Source organism: Palaemon carinicauda, chromosome 3, assembly GCF_036898095.1.
Source record: "Palaemon carinicauda isolate YSFRI2023 chromosome 3, ASM3689809v2, whole genome shotgun sequence".
In the NCBI taxonomy this organism is placed as follows: domain Eukaryota; kingdom Metazoa; phylum Arthropoda; class Malacostraca; order Decapoda; family Palaemonidae; genus Palaemon; species Palaemon carinicauda.
In genome coordinates, this window is record NC_090727.1 from 156,793,395 (window position 1) to 156,816,287 (window position 22,893).

Here is a 22,893-nt window from a genome sequence, read left to right on the forward strand (position 1 = left end):
GTATATATACATAAATGTAAACAAGACAGAGAGAGAGAGAGAGAGAGAGAGAGAGAGAGACCCTAGTTTTTTTCTTATCATCATCAAACCGATCCGAAAATTGACCCAGGCAGTTGTCAACGTCTTAAGTTATTAAACCTGATTCATTATTGGGGGGGGGGGAGGGGGATAATTCCAAATGGTTCGAATTGAATCCCGATTTGTGTTTTTTGTCGGATATCTAATTGCTTGTTATTTATGATCAGCAGTGAATTAGTTAATTAGCTTATGTAAGGCGCCCTTACTATCGTGCAATTTGTTTGTGATGCTATTATTATTATTATTATTATTATTATTATTATTATTATTATTATTATTATTATTGCAAGCTAAGGCTATAACCCTAGTTGGAAAAGCAAAGTTGCTACAAGCCTAAAAGTTCCAAGAGGGAAAAATAGTCCACTGAGGAAAGGAAACAAGCAAATAAATAAACTACAAGAGAAGAATAAACAATGAAAATAAAATATTTCAAGAATATAAAAACATTAAATTAGATCCTTCACAAATAAACTGTAAAAACCCTCAAGCAAGAGAACTCTAATCCAAGACAGTGGAAGGCTATGGTCGAGAGGCTATGGCACTACCCAAGACTAGAGAACAATGGTTTGATTTTGGAGTGTGCTTCTCCTAGAAGAGCTGCTTACCATAGCCAAAGAGTCGCTTCTACCCTTACAGTAGAGAAGTTAACTCCAGGAGCGAAGAAGAATTGCTTGGTAATCTCAGTGGTGTCAGGTGTATGAGGACAGAGGAGAATATGGAAAGAATATGCCAGAGTATTCGGTGTATGTGTAGGCAAAGACAAAATGACCCGTAACTATAGAGAGGGATCCAATGTAGTACTGTCTGGCCAGTTAAAGGTCCCAATAACTCTCTAGCGGTAGTATCTCAACGGTAGTATCTTATTTACGTTATCAATCAATCAATACGTGATTGGGTATGCTCTATACTTCTGTTGAAATATAACTTTTTTTTTATTTCGGTTTTTGCTTTTATAATCTTATAATCTATAATTGGGTCAATTTTCTAAACAATAAAGAATATCCGTTCGTGTCATTTGGGAAGAGAGAGAGAGAGAGGAGAGAGAGAGAGAGAGAGAGAGAGGGGGGGGGGAGATTTCCTAAAGGACTAATATCCAATAATAACTTGATGATTTGAGAGAGAGAGAGAGAGAGAGAGAGAGAGAGAGAGAGAGAGAGAGGCGGGGGGGGGGGATTTCCTTAAGAACTAATATCCAATAATAACTTGATGATTTGAGAGAGAGAGAGAGAGAGAGAGAGAGAGAGAGAGAGGCGGGGGGGGTTTCCTTAAGAACTAATATCCAATAATAACTTGATGATTTGAGAGAGAGAGAGAGAGAGAGAGAGAGAGAGAGAGGCGGGTGGGATTTCCTTAAGAACTAATATCCAATAATAACTTGATGATTTGAGAGAGAGAGAGAGAGAGAGAGAGAGAGAGAGAGGAATGACTCTGCCTCGAAGCAAATATCATTATTATCTCAAAGGAAATTTATGAATGATTTACTTCTTGGTAATCATCTTGCGAGGTGCTGCTCTTCTTCTTCTTCTTCGGAGAAACTATTGACAAGTGAAGATTTATGGCTTAAGCGTGATCTTATCAGGTTTGAGTCACTATAGAATACGACATTGGTCTGTTAGAATCAAGGTATATCTGGACCGTGGTTAGAATATACTTGGCCACTCTGTTCTATCTCATTTCTCTTACTCTTGTATTCTTTTTTTTTTTAGTTTTCTATCTTATTTCTCTTACTGTTTTTTTTAGTTTTCTTTCTTATTTCTCTTACTGTTTTTTTTAGTTTTCTGTCTTATTCATCTTACTATTGTATTTTTATTTTAGTTTTCTATCTTATTTCTCTTACTATTGTATTTCTTTTAGCTTTCTATCTTATTTCTCTTACTATTGTATTTTTCTTTAGTTTTCTATCTTATTTCTCTTACTCTTGTATTCTTTTTTTTTAGTTTTCTATCTTATTTCTCTTATTATTGTACTTTTTTTTTAGTTTTCTGTCTTATTTATCTTACTATTGTATTTGTTTTCTATCTTATTTCTCATACTATTGTATTTCTTTTAGCCTTCTATCTTATTTCTCTTACTATTGTATTCTTTTTAGTTTTCTATCTTATTTCTCTTATTATTGTATTTTTTTAGTTTTCTGTCTTATTTATCTTACTCTTGTATTCTTTTTTCTCAGTTTCCTATCTTATATCTCTTACTCTTGTATTCTTTTTTTTTTTTTTAGTTTTCTATCTTATTTCTCTCATCATTGCATTTTTTTTAGTTTTCTGTCTTATTCATCTTACTATTGTATTTTTTTTCAGTTTTCTATCTTATTTCTCTTACTCTTATATTCTTTTTTTTAGTTTTCTATCTTATTTCTCTCACTCTTATTTTCTTTTTTTTTTTTTTAGTTTTCTATCATATTTCTCTTGCTCTTGTATTCTTTTTTTAGTTTTCTATCTTATTTCTCTTATCATTGTATTTTTTTAGTTTTCTGTCTTATTTATCTTACTATTGTATTTTTTTTTAAGTTTCCTATCTTATTTCTCTTACTCTTGTATATTTTTTTTAGCCTTCCATCTTATTTCTCTTACTACTGTAATTTTTTTTAGTTTTCTATCTTATTTTTCTTACTATTCTATTTTTTCTAGTTTTCTATCTTATTTCTCTTACTATTGTATTTTTTTAGTTTTCTATCTTATTTCTCTTACTATTATTTTTTAGCCTTCTATCTTATTTCTCTTACTATTGTTTTTTTTTAGTTTTCTATCTTATTTATCTTACTATTGTTTTTTTTTAGTTTTCTATCTTATTTCTCTTACTCTTGTATTTTTTTCTCAAGTTTTTATAGTTTAAATGTGAAAGGTCTAATTTAATATCGTTACTGTTCTTAAAATAGTATAGCTCTGCTGATCACGGCGATACGTAAACCCTTTCACCACGTTAAGGTATCCCAGTCAGAAAGGGATATATATACTCTGTACGTATTAAAGCCACGAAAGGAAAATAGAAACTCGATTGAAGTTTGTAGTTTCGTTCTATTAGTGGCATCGATGGACTTACAATGAGAATACATATATAAATAGATCGTAATTATACAGAAGAATAAGACAGATGTCAAGTTTCTCGATAAATTCCAAATAACTCGGATTTTAGATGAGAGGATGATACCGGATTAACGGTAAATATATCTTATACTCATCACTTGTTAGCTTTAGTGATTATAGATATAGATATATATATATACATATATATATATATATATATATATATAGTTATAATATATATATATATATATATATTTATATATATATATATATATGTATAGATATAGATATATATATATATACATATATATAGATATATATATATAGATAGATAGATAGATATAGATGTATCTATAGATGTATATATATATATATATATATATATATATATATATATATATATATTGTGATACTACCACTAGAGAGTTATGGGGCCCTTTGACAGGGCAAACAGTACTACATTGGATCCTTTCCTCTGGTTACGGTTCACTTTCCCATTTGCCGACACATTCACCGAATAGTCTGGCCTATTCTTTTCACATTCTCCTCTGTCCTCATATACCTAACAAGACTGAGATTACCAAACAATTCTTCTTCTTCTTCTCTGAAGGGGTTAACTACTTTACTGTAATTGTTCAGTGGCTACTTTCTCCTTGGTAAGGGTAGAGGAGACTCTTTAGCTATGGTATGCAGCTCTTCTAAGAGAAGGACACGAAAAAACCACTGTTCTCTAGTCTTGGGTAGTGCCATAGCCTCTGTACCATGGTCTCCCACTGTCTTGGGTTAGAGTTCTCTTGCTTGAGGGTACACTCGGGCACACTATTCTATCGTATTTTTTCCACGTGTTTTGTTAAAGTTTTCATATTTTATATGGGAAATATCTATTTTAATGTTATTACTGTTTTTGAATTTTTTTTCCTTGTTTCCTTTCCTCACTGGGTTATTTTCCCTGTTGGAGCCACTGGGCTTATAGCATCTGCTTTTCCAACTATGGTAGTAGCTTACCAAGTAATAATAATAATAATAATAATAATAATAATAATAATAAAAGAGTCCATCGGATGTTAATATATAGTAGCTGAGGGATCAGTTAAATTTACGTAAAATTTTAATTTCATTTAAAGGGTGGTGAGAAGATATGACATCTGGCTATGATATGAATTTGATGCTTGAATATGTGGTGACAAAATTAAACCGGACTGATGCAAAAGTTAAACCGGATTAGTGGAAAAGTTAAACCGGACTAGTGGAAAAGTTAAGCCGTACTGGTGTTAAAGTTAAACCGGACGGGTGTTAAAAATTAACCGGACTAGTGCAAAATTTAAACTTTGGCCGATTCATACTTAACTAGAGGGGCCTCTCAGTAGAGCGCAGACCTCCACCGCGGCAGCTCATTTCTCGACCGTTTGCTCGACCTTTGACCTTGACATGTATTAATTAGCGTGGATTTTCATACACTCAAATATGAACCAAGTTTGAAGTCTCTGTGACAACGGATGTCCAAACTTATGGCTGATTACGTAAATTGGAAAATTTGCTAGACCTTAACCTTGGCCTTTGACCTTGACCTTCCAAAATTTGATAATTTCTAACTTTTTACATGACAGTTAATCCCTGCAAGTTCCATTACTCTAAGATTAAAATTGTGGCCAGGAAACTGTTCACAAACAAACAAACAAACAAACACAAAAAAGGGGGCAAAACATAACCTCCTTCCAACTTCGTTAGACCTATTTGTTTCATTTCGTCTTTCCTCTTCAACACAAAATTCTTTCCCATAAACCTGTAACCAACCAAATCTCCCACACTAATATAAAAGGGAGAAAAGTGGGGGAGAAGCAAAGTTGAACAATAAAGATACACAAGAAAAAAAAGGGAATAATGTCACTGCTTGAAATTTACCCCTACATCCTACAATACAAAGCCTGAATCGATTTCATGAAACCGCCATGTTTTGATGTGTGATAAACCTGATGATAACCTTTCTTCGAGTGTATGTAAACTTATTATCATGGAGGGAAAGACGGACGTAATATATACTCGCAGTTTAAAAGCCAATTCTCGTAAGAGCAGTAGAAGAATAGCCTGCCCCAGGTTATACATCTCTGGAGGGGGTTTCGCCAAACGACATTTGTTGACATTTATCATTTCTGACTTATTGTTCGGCATTATGGAGTGATGAATTTATAAGATACATCCGCTGGATACTGAGTTAGCTTGCCCAGTGCGTTTATTTCTTTCTTTTATTCTTGGAACAATAGACTAGGTAAAACGAGTCTAAATGGAGCGAAGCAGATCCTACAAAAGTCAAAGCACTCGTTCTTTTCACTTTCTATACTTTTGAGATGAGATTCGGCAGCTGAAGACCAGACAGGAAGATAATTCTCGAAACAAGGCAGAATAAAAGATTTAAAATAGTTCGTTAGAATATTTATCACCGAAAATCTTAAATGACTTTGTCAATAAGCCCTTTTGTTTATGCAATTGAAGAAGAAACAGACCTAATGCATTTCTCAAAATCACACCTAAAATTTTAAAGGAGACGTATAAAGTTAAAAACATTATCAATGCAAAACTTTTGATGTTGAGAACCTATTGTCCTCGGCCTACTTACAATCATACTTGAGTTTTGTTAGGGTTCAGTTTCAAGCACCGTAATTTGCACCACGCACTAATTTTTCTTAGATCTCTATTAAGGGATTCAGCCACCTCAAATCTACATTCGGGAGATGAATTAATGCAAAGAGAGTAGCATCACCTGCATATGCAACGAGTTTGTTTTCTAGGCCAACCCACATGTCATGTGTATGTAGTACAAAAAGTAATGGGCCAGAAATACTACCCTGAGGAACACCAGATATCACATTCCTGTACTCACTATGGTGCCCATCAACAACTCTCTGACATCTATGCCTAAAAAATACCCACCCACTCCCAACCGTTTGATTTTGAAAACAAGAGCCTCATGATTAACACGGCCAACAGCAACACTAAGATCAGTGCCAATCATACGAACTTCTAACAACAATCAAGGGATTTCTGTTCAGCATTTGAGATTGTATGAAGGACACCACATGCTCCAAGGCCTTTGCCAACTTATAAACTATGGAACGGAAGGAAATTTCCTTTAATGTATAAGTTTATCTTGTTTCACTACCTAATCACTAACCTTGATTTGTATGACCCAAAGATGTATCTAATATTCTGGGCAAAGTACATCAAAGTATAAGTACACTGCAGTGCTTTGAAAATAATGTAATTTATTTATTTATTTATTATTTTTTTTTTTTTTTTTTTTTAACATTAGGCAAAAACTACTATACCAATTTCAACGAAAGTTGGTGGATATGTGGGGAATGACCCAAGCACAAATCCATTAGACTGAGAAGAAAATACACCAAATTACAATTACGCAGTGGAGTTAAAAGCAAAATCAGACTGCTTGGCGTGGCGAAGGCATGATGCCTCTTTACTGGAAGCCCCTCCAGTTGTAACTGTTTCTTTAAGACAGCAAATCGACCCTGACCACGCCACAAATCCCTAACTCTAATCTAGAGAAATCAAGAAGTGGGTCTATCCCTTCCTCGTGCTCAGCTTCACTTATTTCATATATATTTTTCGCACACTTTAAATTTGGTCTTTGAACGAGGAAGTACTAATGGTAGACGGTTGTAGTAGCCTATGAGAAACGTCCCTGTCTGGCGATCACCGGACTGGGGTTCTAGTCTGGCTCAAGCTCAATAGTTCTTGTAGTGTCTGTAACCTCACCTTCCTGGTGAGGTAAGGATGAGGAGTTTGGGGGAGCCTATAACTAACTGCTGAGTCATCAGCACCCATTGCCTGACCTTTCTTGGCCCTAGCTTAGATGGAGAGGGGCTTGGGTGCTGATCATAAATATATATATATATATATACATATATATATATATATATATATATATATATATATATATATATATATATATTATATATATATATATATATATATGTATATGGTCAGTCTCTAGGATATTGTCCTGCTAGCTAGGTTATTGTCACTGTCCTTTGCCTTTGCCATTCATAAGAGGCCTTTAAAGCTTCAACCTTAGTGGAGAGTAATTTTGAAAAACTCAAACATGATACCAATTTAAATAACAATCCAAGTGATATTACAATATGAAATCAAGACTTAATAAAATGGAAGGATCAGGGGAACTTATCCCTTGTTCCCGTGTTCCTGAATACTTGACATAAAATATCCAATTTTAACACGCTCTGTTTTGTACAGTTCCAAAAACACTGACGTCATATGTAAGGTCAGAGTATTCCCTCTTCAGCAGCTTATAACTACGCAAGCAGATGCGCAGATTTTTGTTTGGCGTTTACGTACTACGACCACTCTCATTTACTGCCTCGGTAATTGCGTCGTAAAACGAATGTAAAACAATTATCACGAAACTATGGCTGACTGAGAACCGAGACCAAGAGAAGCGCCCGAATACGTCAGAAGACTTGAAGAAAATATACAGAGATGTCAGAGGTTTTCGTAAAAGGCATTATACCGGACTTACCTTTAATCCATAAAAATTCTGGAACTCGCCGAGTCTTCACCAGAAGTTATCTGTAATAGAGAACATAATTATTATTATAATTATTATTATTTTTATTATTATTATTATTATTATTATTACTATTATTATTATTATTATTATTATTATTGCTTGCTTGCTAAGCTACAAACCTACTTGGGAAAGCAAGATGCTATAGGCCCAAAGGCTCCAACTGGGAAAATAGCATAGTGAAGAAAGGAAACAAGGAAAAACTACAAGAGAAGTTTAAGAAGAATAATAACATTAAAATAAATCGTTCATATATAAACTATAAAAACTTGAAAAAAAACCAAAATGATGAAAACTTCAAAATAACAAGAGGAAGAGAGAAAAGATAGGATAGTGTGCCCGAGTGTACCCTCAAGCAAGAGAACTCTAACCCAAGACATTGGAAGACCATGGTACAGAGGCTACAGCACTACCCAAGACTAGAGAACAATGGTTTGATTTTGGTGTGTCGTTCTCCTAGAAAAGATAATGACAATTGTAATAGTAAGATGCCTCTCAATTTCAAGATGGACCTTTTACTACCTAAGGTAAACAAACTAGAAGCTTAGTTTGAAAAGTTTGTTTTAAACCAAATGTATATTTAACAGATGCATAGAGAACTATCAGATAAGATCCAAGAAAGTAGACTGAGGTGGTATGGTCATGTCATGAGAAGAGATAAACAGTATATTGGGAGGAGTGTGATGGAAATGGAGGTATAGGGGACGAGAAGAAGAGGAAGACCAAAGTGAAGGTGGATGGACTGTATCAAGGATGACCTTCGATCAAAGGGAATAACCGGTGATGAAGTGTGGGACAGAGGTAGATGGAGAAAACTGGCCAGAAACATCGACCCCACATAGAATTGGGAAAAGATGCAGACAAAGAAGAAGTATATTTAACATTCAGTGCGAATTTGGCGTCCAGATTATTACATTATCCATAATCTACGCTGTTTATTGACCTTATGTCATTGCCCCTTTTTACCTTGGCCAATTTCGTTGTGAAGGTTATCTTTTGATAGTCAGTGTGTATTTATTTGTTTGCGTGTGTCGTGTATTTGTGATTCGCATACCTCAAAAACTATTCGACCGAATCGCATGAAATTTGGTGTGATGATTGGCCATGATCTAATGACAATTTGATTAGGTTTTGGGGATGATTGGGTCAAAAGTCAAGACCAAGGTCACGATAAGGTCACAAACGTCTTTTTGCCACATAGGGCCCTATTCTTATCCGATTTGCATGAAAGTAGTGCCAAAATGTGCATAAGTCTATTGCCGATCTTGAGATGCACATGATATAAGCGAAGGTATGGACTCTACCAAGTGCCCGTTCTAGTTTTCAAAACGAAATCGACAAAATATTTAAATTGAAATCCAAGTTGTACAATATTCTTAAAGCGTCTGTTTTTGGAAACAAATACCAAAGAATACCAGAGACTTAGGAAGGTATTACATAATCACTGACTAGTTAACAAAAAACTACTTCATTTTACATAGTCTACCCTGTTAATGACTGTCAGCATAAAAAAATCAGTACCCTCAAATTCAAGACTACAACATCAGTGTAACACATTTTGCACATTGTAATGTTAAAAGATTTCTGTAGACATGTCATTTTAACATGAAATATCAATAATTTGATTTCTAAGTGAAAATAATCTTATAGCTACACTATAGGAGGTACACTCATCTATATTGACGAGTCATACAAGTGTGCTTAAAATACAGTGAAAGACAAACCCTGGATCAGTGATAATTGTAGACATGCTTATTTGGGGAAGCAGGAGGCCTACCATCTTTGAAAGAGTAACACTTCAGATTGACTTGGAATAACTAAACTCTGCTAAGATCTGATGCTCAGAGTTTATGCTTCAACTGAAAAGTCATACAATTTAACAAAAAAAAAAAGAAAAAAAAATTCGCTCTGGTACAACCTTAAAGCATAAGTGGTGGGCTAACCTTAAATTTGCGCTCTTTGGAGATCAACAGATCGCCCCCTTCCATTGCCCTTCTTCAATAAAAAAAAAAAAAAAAAAACTTTTCAAGGTAGAATCCAACTACTCTAAATTCACCCACAAACTACTGGTGGTGTATTTGGTTGTCCGTCATTTCTGTCACTTCTTTGAGGTCATGTCCATTCATTATTGGCATAGACACCATGCCCCTTGGCATATGGTACGCCCGTCAAAGCCGACATCTCTGAATGCAACCATTTCTAAATACAACTGCACTAATCAACACATCCCTGATAAACTGAATCCAGCTACTAACGCCATATCCAGAAACTCACTGGACGCTTGCTCTCTGGGAATGGATTACAAGGCCTTGGTAGAACCTCAACAAACGGATCCTAAGTACCACAATTGCATATCTCTCCATTGGGAAACAGCGCCCTTGATAACTCCAACACCACCCTCCACTATGACGTCAGTACTGGTAGGCCTACCTCCATGCACCATCAGCTTTTTCAATAGATCCAGGGCTTCTCACTGCCCTCGCCTTGGCATACTGCACAGCTCCATAAGTGAAAGTTCATATGACATGGCCTTACAAAAGATGCCAAGAATTGGGTGTGCGCACTTATCATCATTCTCAACGCCATTATACCAACATTCACGTTGATGTGGTTGGCCAACTATCCATATCACAAGGGCACTGTTATCATTTCACAGTCATTGATCACTTTCACTGCCATAAAGCCATTTAGGGCAGCTAACAGAATGGTGGACCATTTCCACCATACCCTATAAGTAACTTTGATGTCTCGGTGCACTGACTCCAGCTATTTTCCACAATTTCCTTGGTGAGTCCTTCTCAGCCTTAAAACCACATGCAAGAACCACACGGATGTCTCAGCAATGGAAATGGGCGATCCCATGGATTTTTTCTATCGGCCACCTAAAATGATTTTTAGCACTTACAGTGCATCACGTTATGGGAAGATTCACCCCCTGCCATCAGCCTTAGAACCTCCACAGTACACCGGCACTTACTAAACGATCCACACTCTGCAACACGTCTTTATGCGCACCAACGATTACGCCCACATATAAGAGCATTCCTTGTCATCCATTGTACTCCAAAAGCTTTCCTCCTCACCATTCATGGAAAAGAGAATTACATCACCATTGACCACCTAAAACCTCCATTTCTCCAGCAAGATGATCCACCGAGATTCAGAGTCTATAGGGCAGGTCACCCTCTTTCAAAGCTGACTGCTTCATGGGGTGGGGGAGCAATGTAATGGACGTGCAGCGAGCAATGTGCACACAAATAAAGAAGAATGTTCTTTCTACGTTTTCTTCTATGCAATGCACGCAGTACCTGCCATCAGACTCCAACCAAATTAAATTATTCAGGTCAACCTCACCAACAAAATCCATTGAATATACATGAAATTGTCCATTTTATGTGACCCCTTGGAGCCTCACAGATACCTGTGTTGTCACTACATAAAGTTAGTGTTTCCGGAGCTTGTCCTATCCTTATATTTCCTTCGCTACAGTCAAAATACTTCAATGATTTCCTGATATTTCACTACAAAAATATTAACGAAGGTACATTATTTGAAATGTATCTCTGTTGTGGTGGGAGGTGATGAGAATCTTGATATATCATTTGGAACACATTTCTGCATTCCTTAAAAGTACTTCTCTGATTACATGCTTCCATAGCTCTACTGCCCGTCTACCCGGTGGATGAAACTAGTATAGTATTTTCACCAATACTTTCCATGTTTCCTTTCATGTATTAATATTTACAGTATCAAAATATCTAATATGCAAAACCGAAATATTATTCTTATTATTGAATCTTCAGTCTACTTTAAAAAATCACATTTCTTTATGTTTTGAATCTTTGCATTATGACCTCTTTTTCATATAGATTTTCACAAATGTTCGACAGTGTTTTCCTTATCAATTATCCAGCCCATTTCGAGGTCTTTTCCTTAAATTAAAAAAATAATAAAATCGAGTATGTGGCAACCACCAGCATCTTAAGGAATAACTGGAAAAGATAAAAATTGGGGTAATTCAAAGAGGAGGAGGAAAGAAAGGTACTGGGGGAAGTACTAAAGGTAAAAAATGTGAAAAATTAAAAAAAAAGTACGAAACATAATACAACAGTCCCCAAGGAGCTAGAAAATTATATCATACAAAGGGTTGTGAAGCTCTTTTATTTAGCTACCAAAATTTCAAATCAATCTTAAACACTCTTCTCATTTTGTTGTGGTGGCCTATTGGAAATGTCTCTGCTGGTAATCAGCCAGACTGGAGTTTGAGTCACTCTCAAGCTCCATACTTTCTTGTAGCATCTGCAACCTCACTATCCTTGTGAGCTAAGGATGGAGATTTTGGACAAGCCTGTAGCTCTACCTTCTGAGTCATTAGCAGCCACTGCCTGGTCCTCCCTTGTCCTAGCATGGGTGGAGCAGAGGCTTGGGCTCTGGTCATATGCATATGGTTAGTCTCTAGGGCATCGTCCTACTAATTAGGGCAGTGACACTGTCCCTTGCCCCTGCCATTCTTAAACGGCTTTTAAACTGATGACTAATGTGTCTTCAGCAATTCGTGTGGTTATACTTATATGGCTATGAACTCTTGACACTTCATCTCCGATGTGCTCTTATTAATCTTTTTGAATCTTTAGTTTTTACATGGTATAACTGAATAAATTCACAACATAAATGCTCTGTACCAACCGTGTGTCACACGATCGTACATAGTAACGACATTTCATTTTCTGTATGTATTAAGTTTGTATCTTCGCTCTCCCCTCGCACTGATAAGAACCTGAAATCACCAATGTGACAAGCCGAGAGAAGGTTGTGACTCAAAGGCAGGATGAAAGCAACTGAGTAAACTTTATTACAGAACACTTGTTTATATATAGATAAACTCCAGGCAAAAAGGCCATACAAAACATAACAGGCAATTTCATGTTCAACCGAAAAGCTCACCGGTTAACAGTTAACGGTGAGAAAAACAGACATGTTATTTCAGGTTCTTATCAGTGCGAGGGGAGAGAAATGAAATGTCGTTACTATGTACGATCGTGTGACACACGGTTGGTACAGCTCACATATCTAGTTAACAAAGCTCCATGCAATTTATGGGAAATCTATAAAAAGACCGCCAAAATGAACACCTTTTCACTTCTTAAGGTCGCAGTGTTACAGACAATTAATCGTACTTGTTAAATCACAAAGTCAATACAGTATTTTTACAATTTTGTAGATCCATCACCTTAAGATGGATGATTAAAATCTCTCTCTCTCTCTCTCTCTCTCTCTCTCTCTCTCTCTCTCTCTCTCTCTCTCTCTCTTTTTTAAGAAGAATACTTTAGAAAAGATCATAAGAAGTCTAAATGCTTAAACTAAATCGCTCTACCAAATAGTAAATGGAGTCTCCGCGGATGGACTAAAAAGAAGTTTTTGAGACATCCAAAACCCTTGTAACACACTCTCTCTCTCTCTCTCTCTCTCTCTCTCTCTCTCTCTCTCTCTCTCTCTCTCTCTCTCTCTCCTAAGGCACATCCATACATTTCAACTTACAACAAATGGCTCCTATTACCGCAGTTCCATCTCTCTTACTACGAACTGTCTCTCTGGAGGCACAATTAGTACCCGTCAAAACAAATTACTCCTAAAGTACCCGACCTCAAATAGCTCCCCTGTTGCAATGGCAAAAACCTCTCTCGGGCAAACCACTGCTAATTTATATTTGCAGTCTGAAACCGAAAAAAACATATTAACACCAGATGGTCATTTAAACAATATGGTTCGAAATTCTTCTTTTTCCTTCGACAGCAACTCGAAGTAGAATTCGATCCTGGAAGGGTATCGTTTTTTTCGAGGGTTAGCAACCAAGGGTTTCGTCGTCTTCGATGAGGGAGTGGAGAAGGACCGGGAAGAGGACTGGGAAGAGGAGGGCGTTGTTAAGAAGAAAGGTGGTCTTGAATATTCTTCCAGTAGCCCGTGCTTCATTTCCCGCCACACAGATGTCACACGGGACCAGATAAACATCACACATCAGCATCATCAACATCAACCGCTCACCTTTCTCGTCTCCTCAAGATGGCCATGTTTTCGTTTATTTCCTTCGCTGGAGGAAGTAGAAAAAAAAAAAATCTAATATGTCCTCTTTCTCTGGTGATAGGTCTGGAGAGCATGGCAAATACAAATGATAAATATATGCAAAGTAAATAATTATAGTCTGGCAAGTGAGGAGGAATGCAGCAAATGGATGTTGCAAAGGGCACAGATGGGCTGTGCAACTTGAGATGCCGCATTCTTCAAACAGGGCAACAGCAGCAGCAGCAGAAGCAGGAGCAGCAGAAGCAAGAGCACCGACAGCGACAGCAGGTAGGTTTTCAAAGAGATCAACAGCTGACTAGCTGATAATGGCGTTACCACGTGCTCTTTCCCTCAGGGCCTTTGGAGAAGAAGAAACCTATCCCCCTTCAGTCCCTCCATCACTCCCTCCTCCTCCCCTCTTTACCCCTTCCAAAATAAAGACGTCTAAAGGGGCTACTTATTATTCTGGGAATTTCTTCATGGATATCTGTTTATCTTATGAGTTATAGAGGGAGCAAAACGTCCTTTCTTACACACAATTCTCAATAACTTTAACATCACTTTCATTCTAATCAATTCGATATATTTTGTTAACAACCCTTCTGAATGGGATACCTTCACGAGGCTTTACTAGCCAGGGCCACCCATACTAGATTGGTTTGCTGTGATCTATCAGACAAAAGCCTCCCACCATTACCAATTCGCAGTGGACAGCGTGGTGATGAAAACTGCCCAAACCCCAGGTATGCACAAGGACATGTCTGAGACCTTTGTAAGGCAGTGGACAAGAAACAGCTGTCTTTGTTGTTGTTGTAAAAAATCAATAAGAAGTTAATCTCTACAAAATAGAGTAAATGTTGTTTATCAAAATGGTAAAAGCGATGTGTCTGATGGATATGTATTTATACTTGTCATGAAACTTCAAACTAAATTCAGTCTTATATGATAAAGTAGCTTTATTACACATATATGTATATGTATATATATATATATATATATATATATATATATATATATATATATATATATATATATATATATATATATATATATATATATATATATGTATATATATATATATATATATATATATATATATATATATATATATATATATATATATATATATACATACATAATTATATATATATATATATATATATATATATATATATATATATATATTTATATATATATATCCCTTTCTGAGGGAGGATTCCTAAACGTGGTGAAACGGCTTGCGTTTAGCTATGATCAGCAAAGCTGTACTAGTCAGGGCCACCCATACTAGGTTGGTTTGCCGTGAGCTATCAAACAAAAGTCTCCCACCGTCAATAAATCCATATTTGGCCAGCGTGATGATGAAACTGGCCAAACCAAAGACATGAATAAGGACAAGTCTGATGCCTTTGCACTGCAGATGACTAGAAACGGTGGCATTTATTGACGTTATTGTTGTGTGTATGTGTGTGTGTGTGTATGTCGAAATTAAGCTTCCAGTTAACTACTAGACCACTAACCTATAAAGTGAGATAAGGCTCAAGTTCTTTGGTAATCTGGTTCGAAATCAACCCATCCGATTTGAACGTTGCTATAAGGTTGTTGTTTATCACTATCTTTCCTTGTTTCTGCATGCCTGAGATAGAGTGAATTTCATATTAGAAGCAGGGGCTTGGGCTCTGATCATATGTATATATGATCAGTTACTAGGGCATTGCCCTGCTTGATAGCGCAATGTCACTGTCCCTTGCCTCTGCCATTCAACAGCGACCTCTTACTCCCACGTCCCTGAGGGGCAATGTCACTGTCCCTTGCCTCTGCCACTCAAGAGCGACCTCTTACTCCCACGTCCCTGAGGGGCAATGTCACTGTCCCTTGCCTCTGCCACTCAAGAGCGACCTCTTACTCCCACGTCCCCGAGGGGCAATGTCAGAGCGACCTCTTACTCCCACCTCCCCGAGGGGCAATGTCACTGTCCCTTGCCTCTGCCACTCAAGAGCGACCTCTTACTCCCACGTCCCCGAGGGGCAATGTCACTGTCCCTTGCCTCTGCCACTCAACAGCGACCTCTCACTCCCACGTCCCCGAGGGGCAATGTCACTGTCCCTTGCCTCTGCCACTCAACAGCGACCTCTCACTCCCACGTCCCCGAGGGGCAATGTCAATGTCCCTTGCCTCTGCCACTCAACAGCGACCTCTCACTCCCACGTCCCCGAGGGGCAATGTCAATGTCCCTTGCCTCTGCCACTCAACAGCGACCTCTCACTCCCACGTCCCCGAGGGGCAATGTCAATGTCCCTTGCCTCTGCCACTCAACAGCGACCTCTCACTCCCACGTCCCCGAGGGGCAATGTCACTGTCCCTTGCCTCTGCCACTCAACAGCGACCTCTCACTCCCACGTCCCCGAGGGGCAATGTCACTGTCCCTTGCCTCTGCCACTCAACAGCGACCTCTCACTCCCACGTCCCCGAGGGGCAATGTCAATGTCCCTTGCCTCTGCCACTCAACAGCGACCTCTCACTCCCACGTCCCCGAGGGGCAATGTCAATGTCCCTTGCCTCTGCCACTCAACAGCGACCTCTCACTCCCACGTCCCCGAGGGGCAATGTCAATGTCCCTTGCCTCTGCCACTCAACAGCGACCTCTCACTCCCACGTCCCCGAGGGGCAATGTCAATGTCCCTTGCCTCTGCCACTCAACAGCGACCTCTCACTCCCACGTCCCCGAGGGGCAATGTCACTGTCCCTTGCCTCCGCCACTCAACAGCGACCTCTCACTCCCACGTCCCCGAGGGGCAATGTCACTGTCCCTTGCCTCCGCCACTCAACAGCGACCTCTCACTCCCACGTCCCCGAGGGGCAATGTCACTGTCCCTTGCCTCCGCCACTCAACAGCGACCTCTCACTCCCACGTCCCCGAGGGGCAATGTCACTGTCCCTTGCCTCCGCCACTCAACAGCGACCTCTCACTCCCACGTCCCCGAGGGGCAATGTCACTGTCCCTTGCCTCCGCCACTCAACAGCGACCTCTCACTCCCACGTCCCTGAGGGGCAATGTCAATGTCCCTTGCCTCCGCCACTCAACAGCGACCTCTCACTCCCACGTCCCCGAGGGGCAATGTCAATGTCCCTTGCCTCCGCCATTCAACAGCGACCTCTCACTCCCACGTCCCCGAGGGGCAATGTCAATGTCCCTTGCCTCCGCCATTCAACAGCGACCTCTCACTCCCACGTCCCCGAGGGGCAATGTCAATGTCTCTTGCCTCTGCCATTCAACAGCGACCTCTCACTCCCACGTCCCTGAGGGGCAATGTCAATGTCCCTTGCCTCTGCCATTCAACAGCAACCTCTTACTCCCACCTCCCCGAGGGGCAATGTCACTGTCCCTTGCCTCTGCCATTCAACAGCGACCTCTCACTCCCTCATCCCTGAGGGGCAATGTCAATGTCCCTTGCCTCTGCCATTCAACAGCGACCTCTTACTCCCACGTCCCCGAGGGGCAATGTCACTGTCCCTTGCCTCTGCCATTCAACAGCGACCTCTCACTCCCACGTCTCTGAGGGGCAATGTCAATGTCCCTTGCCTCTACCATTCAACAGCGACCTCTTACTCCCACGTCCCCGAGGGGCAATGTCACTGTCCCTTGCCTCCTCCATTCAACAGCGACCTCTTACTCCCACGTCCCCAAGGGGCAATGTCAATGTCCCTTGCCTCTGCCATTCAACAGCGACCTCTTACTCCCCCGTCCCCTAGGGGCAATATCACTGTCCCTTGCCTCTGCCATTCAAGAGCGACCTCTTACTCCCACGTCCCTGAGGGGCAATGTCACTGTCCCTTGCCTCTGCCATTCAACAGCGACCTCTTACTCCCACGTCCCCGAGGGGCAACATCACTGTCCCTTGCCTCTGCCATTCAAGAGCTACCTCTCCCACGTCCCCGAGGGGCAATGTCACTGTCCCTTGCCTCTGCCATTCAAGAGTGACCTCTCACTCCCACGTCCCTGAGGGGCAATGTTACTGTCCCTTGCCTCTACCATTCAACAGCGACCTCTTACTCCCACGTCCCCGAGGGGCAATGTCACTGTCCCTTGCCTCTGCACTCAAAAGCGACCTCTTACTCACACGTCCCCGAGGGGCAAAGTCACTGTCCCTTGCCTCTGCCATTCAAGAGCAACCTCTCACTCCCACGTCCCTGAGGGGCAATATCACTGTCCCTTGTCTCTGCCATTCAAGAGCGACCTCTTACCACCACGTCCCTGAGGGACAATGTCACTGTCCCTTGGCTCTGCCATTCAAGAGCGACCTCTCACTCCCACGTCCCTGAGGGGCAATGTCACTGTCCCTTGCCTCTGCCATTCAACAGCGACCTCTTAATGCAACGTCCCAGAGGGGCAATGTCACTGTCCCTTGTCTCTGCCACTCAAGAGCGACTTCTTACTCACACGTCCCCGAGGGGCAATGTCACTGTCCCTTGCCTCTGCCATTCAAGAGTGACCTCTCACTCCCACGTCCCTGAGGGGCAATGTCACTGTCCCTTGTCTCTGCCATTCAAGAGCGACCTCTCACTCCCACGTCCCCGAGGGGCAATGTCACTGTCCCTTGTCTCTGCCATTCAAGAGCGACCTCTTACCCTCACGTCCCTGAGGGACAATGTCACTGTCCCTTGGCTCTGCCATTCAAGAGCGACCTCTCACTCCCACGTCCCTGAGGGGCAATGTCACTGTCCCTTGTCTCTGCCATTCAAGAGTGACCTCTTACCCCCACGTCCCTGAGGGACAATGTCACTGTCCCTTGTCTCTGCCATTCAAGAGTGACCTCTTACCCCCACGTCCCTGAGGGACAATGTCACTGTCCCTTGGATCTGCCATTCAAGAGCGACCTCTCACTCCCACGTCCCTGAGGGGCAATGTCACTGTCCCTTGCCTCTGCCATTCAACAGCGACCTCTTACTCCCACGTCCCCGAGGGGCAATGTCACTGTCCCTTGCCTCTGCCACTCAAGAGCGACCTCTTACTCCCACCTCCCCGAGGGGCAATGTCACTGTCCCTTGCCTCTGCCATTCAAGAGCGACCTCTCACTCCCACGTCCCTGAGGGGCAATGTCACTGTCCCTTGTCTCTGCCATTCAAGAGCGACCTCTTACTCCCACGTCTCTGAGGGGCAATGTCACTGTCCCTTGCCTCTGCCATTCAACAGCGACCTCTTACTCCTATATCCCCGAGGGGCAATGTCACTGTCCCTTGTCTCTGCCATTCAAGAGCGACTTCTCACTCCCACGTCCCCGAGGGGCAATATCACTGTCCCTTGTCTCTGCCATTCAAGAGCGACCTCTTACCCCCACGTCCCTGAGGGACAATGTCACTGTCCCTTGGCTCTGCCATTCAAGAGAGACCTCTCACTCCCACGTCCCTGAGGGGCAATGTCACTGTCCCTTGCCTCTGCCATTCAACAGCGACCTCTTACTCCTACGTCCCCGAGGGGCAATGTCACTGTCCCTTGCCTCTGCCACTCAAGAGCGACCTCTCACTCCCACGTCCCTGAGGGGCAATGTCACTGTCCCTTGCCTCTGCCATTCAACAGCGACCTCTTACTCCTACGTCCCCGAGGGGCAATGTCACTGTCCCTTGCCTCTGCCACTCAAGAGCGACCTCTCACTCCCACCTCCCCGAGGGGCAATGTCACTGTCCCTTGCCTCTGCCATTCAAGAGCGACCTCTCACTCCCACGTCCCTGAGGGGCAATGTCACTGTCCCTTGTCTCTGCCATTCAAGAGCGACCTCTTACTCCCACGTCCCTGAGGGGCAATGTCACTGTCCCTTGCCTCTGCCATTCAACAGCGACCTCTTACTCCCATGTCCCCGAGGGGCAATGTCACTGTCCCTTGTCTCTACCATTCAAGAGCGACCTCTTACTCCCACGTCCCTGAGGGGCAATGTCACTGTCCCTTGCCTCTGCCATTCAAGAGAGACCTCTTACTCCCATGTCCCTGAGGGGCAATGTCACTGTCTCTTGTCTCTGCCATTCAAGAGAGACCTCTTACTCCTACATCCCTGAGGGGCAGTGTCACTGTCCCTTGCCTCTGTCATTCAACAGCGACCTCTCACTTCCACGTCCCCGAGGGGCAATGTCACTATCCCTTGTCTCTGCCATTCAACAGCGACCTCTCACTCCCACGTCCCCGAGGGGTAATGTCACTGTCCCTTGCCTCTGCCATTCAAGAGCGACCTCTCACTCCCACGTCCCCTAGGGGCAATGTCACTGTCCCTTGCCTCTGCCATTCAAGAGCGACCTCTTACCACCACGTCCCTGAGGGACAATGTCACTGTCCCTTGCCTCTGCCATTCAACAGCGACCTCTCACTCCCACGTCCCCGAGGGGCAATGTCACTGTCCCTTGCCTCTGCCATTCAACAGCGACCTCTCACTCCCACGTCCCCGAGGGGCAATGTCACTGTCCCTTGCCTCTGCCATTCAACAGCGACCTCTCACTCCCACGTCCCCGAGGGGCAATGTCACTGTCCCTTGCCTCTGCCATTCAACAGCGACCTCTCACTCCCACGTCACCGAGGGGCAATGTCAATGTCCCTTGCCTCTGCCATTCAACAGCGACCTCTCACTCCCACGTCCCCGAGGGGCAATGTCAATGTCCCTTGCCTCTGCCATTCAACAGCGACCTCTCACTCCCACGTCCCCGAGGGGCAATGTCAATGTCCCTTGCCTCTGCCATTCAACAGCGACCTCTCACTCCCACGTCCCCGAGGGGCAATGTCAATGTCCCTTGCCTCTGCCATTCAACAGCGACCTCTCACTCCCACGTCCCCGAGGGGCAATGTCAATGTCCCTTGCCTCTGCCATTCAACAGCGACCTCTCACTCCCACGTCCCCGAGGGGCAATGTCACTGTCCCTTGCCTCTGCCATTCAACAGCGACCTCTCACTCCCACGTCCCCGAGGGGCAATGTCACTGTCCCTTGCCTCTGCCATTCAACAGCGACCTCTCACTCCCACGTCCCCGAGGGGCAATGTCACTGTCCCTTGCCTCCTCCATTCAACAGCGACCTCTTACTCCCACGTCCCCGAGGGGCAATGTCAATGTCCCTTGCCTCTGCCATTCAACAGCGACCTCTTACTCCCCCGTCCCCTAGGGGCAATATCACTGTCCCTTGCCTCTGCCATTCAACAGCGACCTCTCACTCCCACGTCCCTGAGGGGCAATGTCACTGTCCCTTGCCTCTGCCATTCAACAGCGACCTCTCACTCCCACGTCCCCGAGGGGCAATGTCACTGTCCCTTGCCTCTGCCATTCAACAGCGACCTCTCACTCCCACGTCCCCGAGGGGCAATGTCACTGTCCCTTGCCTCTGCCATTCAACAGCGACCTCTCACTCCCACGTCCCCGAGGGGCAAAGTCACTGTCCCTTGCCTCTGCCATTCAACAGCGACCTCTCACTCCCACGTCCCCGAGGGGCAATTTCACTGTCCCTTGCCTCTGCCATTCAACAGCGACCTCTCACTCCCACGTCCCCGAGGGGCAATGTCACTGTCCCTTGCCTCTGCCATTCAACAGCGACCTCTCACTCCCACGTCCCCGAGGGGCAATGTCAATGTCCCTTGCCTCTGCCATTCAACAGCGACCTCTCACTCCCACGTCCCCGAGGGGCAATGTCAATGCCTCTTGCCTCTGCCATTCAACAGCGACCTCTCACTCCCACGTCCCTGAGGGGCAATGTCAATGTCCCTTGCCTCTGCCATTCAACAGCAACCTCTTACTCCCACCTCCCCGAGGGGCAATGTCACTGTCCCTTGCCTCTGCCATTCAACAGCGACCTCTCACTCCCACGTCCCTGAGGGGCAATGTCAATGTCCCTTGCCTCTGCCATTCAACAGCGACCTCTTACTCCCACGTCCCCGAGGGGCAATGTCACTGTCCCTTGCCTCTGCCATTCAACAGCGACCTCTCACTCCCACGTCCCTGAGGGGCAATGTCAATGTCCCTTGCCTCTGCCATTCAACAGCGACCTCTTACTCCCACCTCCCCGAGGGGCAATGTCACTGTCCCTTGCCTCTGCCATTCAACAGCGACCTCTCACTCCCACGTCCCTGAGGGGCAATGTCAATGTCACTTGCCTCTGCCATTCAACAGCGACCTCTTACTCCCACGTCCCCGAGGGGCAATGTCACTGTCCCTTGCCTCTGCCATTCAACAGCGACCTCTTACTCCCACGTCCCCGAGGGGCAATGTCAATGTCCCTTGCCTCTGCCATTCAACAGCGACCTCTTACTCCCACGTCCCCGAGGGGCAATATCACTGTCCCTTGCCTCCTCCATTCAACAGCGACCTCTTACTCCCACGTCCCCAAGGGGCAATGTCAATGTCCCTTGCCTCTGCCATTCAACAGCGACCTCTTACTCCCCCGTCCCCTAGGGGCAATATCACTGTCCCTTGCCTCTGCCATTCAAGAGCGACCTCTCACTCCCACGTCCCTGAGAGGCAATGTCACTGTCCCTTGCCTCTGCCATTCAACAGCGACCTCTTACTCCCACGTCCCCGAGGGGCAACATCACTGTCCCTTGCCTCTGCCATTCAAGAGCGACCTCTCCCACGTCCCCGAGGGGCAATGTCACTGTCCCTTGCCTCTGCCATTCAAGAGTGACCTCTCACTCCCACGTCCCTGAGGGGCAATGTCACTGTCCTTTGCCTCTACCATTCAACAGCGACCTCTTACTCCCACGTCCCCGAGGGGCAATGTCACTGTCCCTTGCCTCTGCCACTCAAAAGCGACCTCTTACTCACACGTCCCCGAGGGGCAATGTCACTGTCCCTTGCCTCTGCCATTCAAGAGCGACCTCTCACTCCCACGTCCCTGAGGGGCAATGTCACTGTCCCTTGTCTCTGCCATTCAACAGCGACCTCTTACCACCACGTCCCTGAGGGACAATGTCACTGTCCCTTGGCTCTGCCATTCAAGAGCGACCTCTCACTCCCACGTCCCTGAGGGGCAATGTCACTGTCCCTTGCCTCTGCCATTCAACAGCGACCTCTTAATGCAACGTCCCAGAGGGGCAATGTCACTGTCCCTTGTCTCTGCCACTCAAGAGCGACTTCTTACTCACACGTCCCCGAGGGGCAATGTCACTGT

At 43.5% G+C, this 22,893-nt stretch overlaps 1 long non-coding RNA gene across 1 annotated transcript in view; it reads right to left on the reverse strand.

Moving 5' to 3' along the window:
* Nucleotides 1-22,893, reverse strand: part of LOC137637969 (uncharacterized) — a 1,042,445-nt gene that overhangs the window by 899,415 nt on the left and 120,137 nt on the right. Inside the window, exon 2 of the long non-coding RNA XR_011043833.1 lies at nt 7,651-7,700. This is a non-coding gene — a long non-coding RNA (uncharacterized lncRNA). The remainder of the gene's footprint in view (nt 1-7,650; nt 7,701-22,893) is intronic.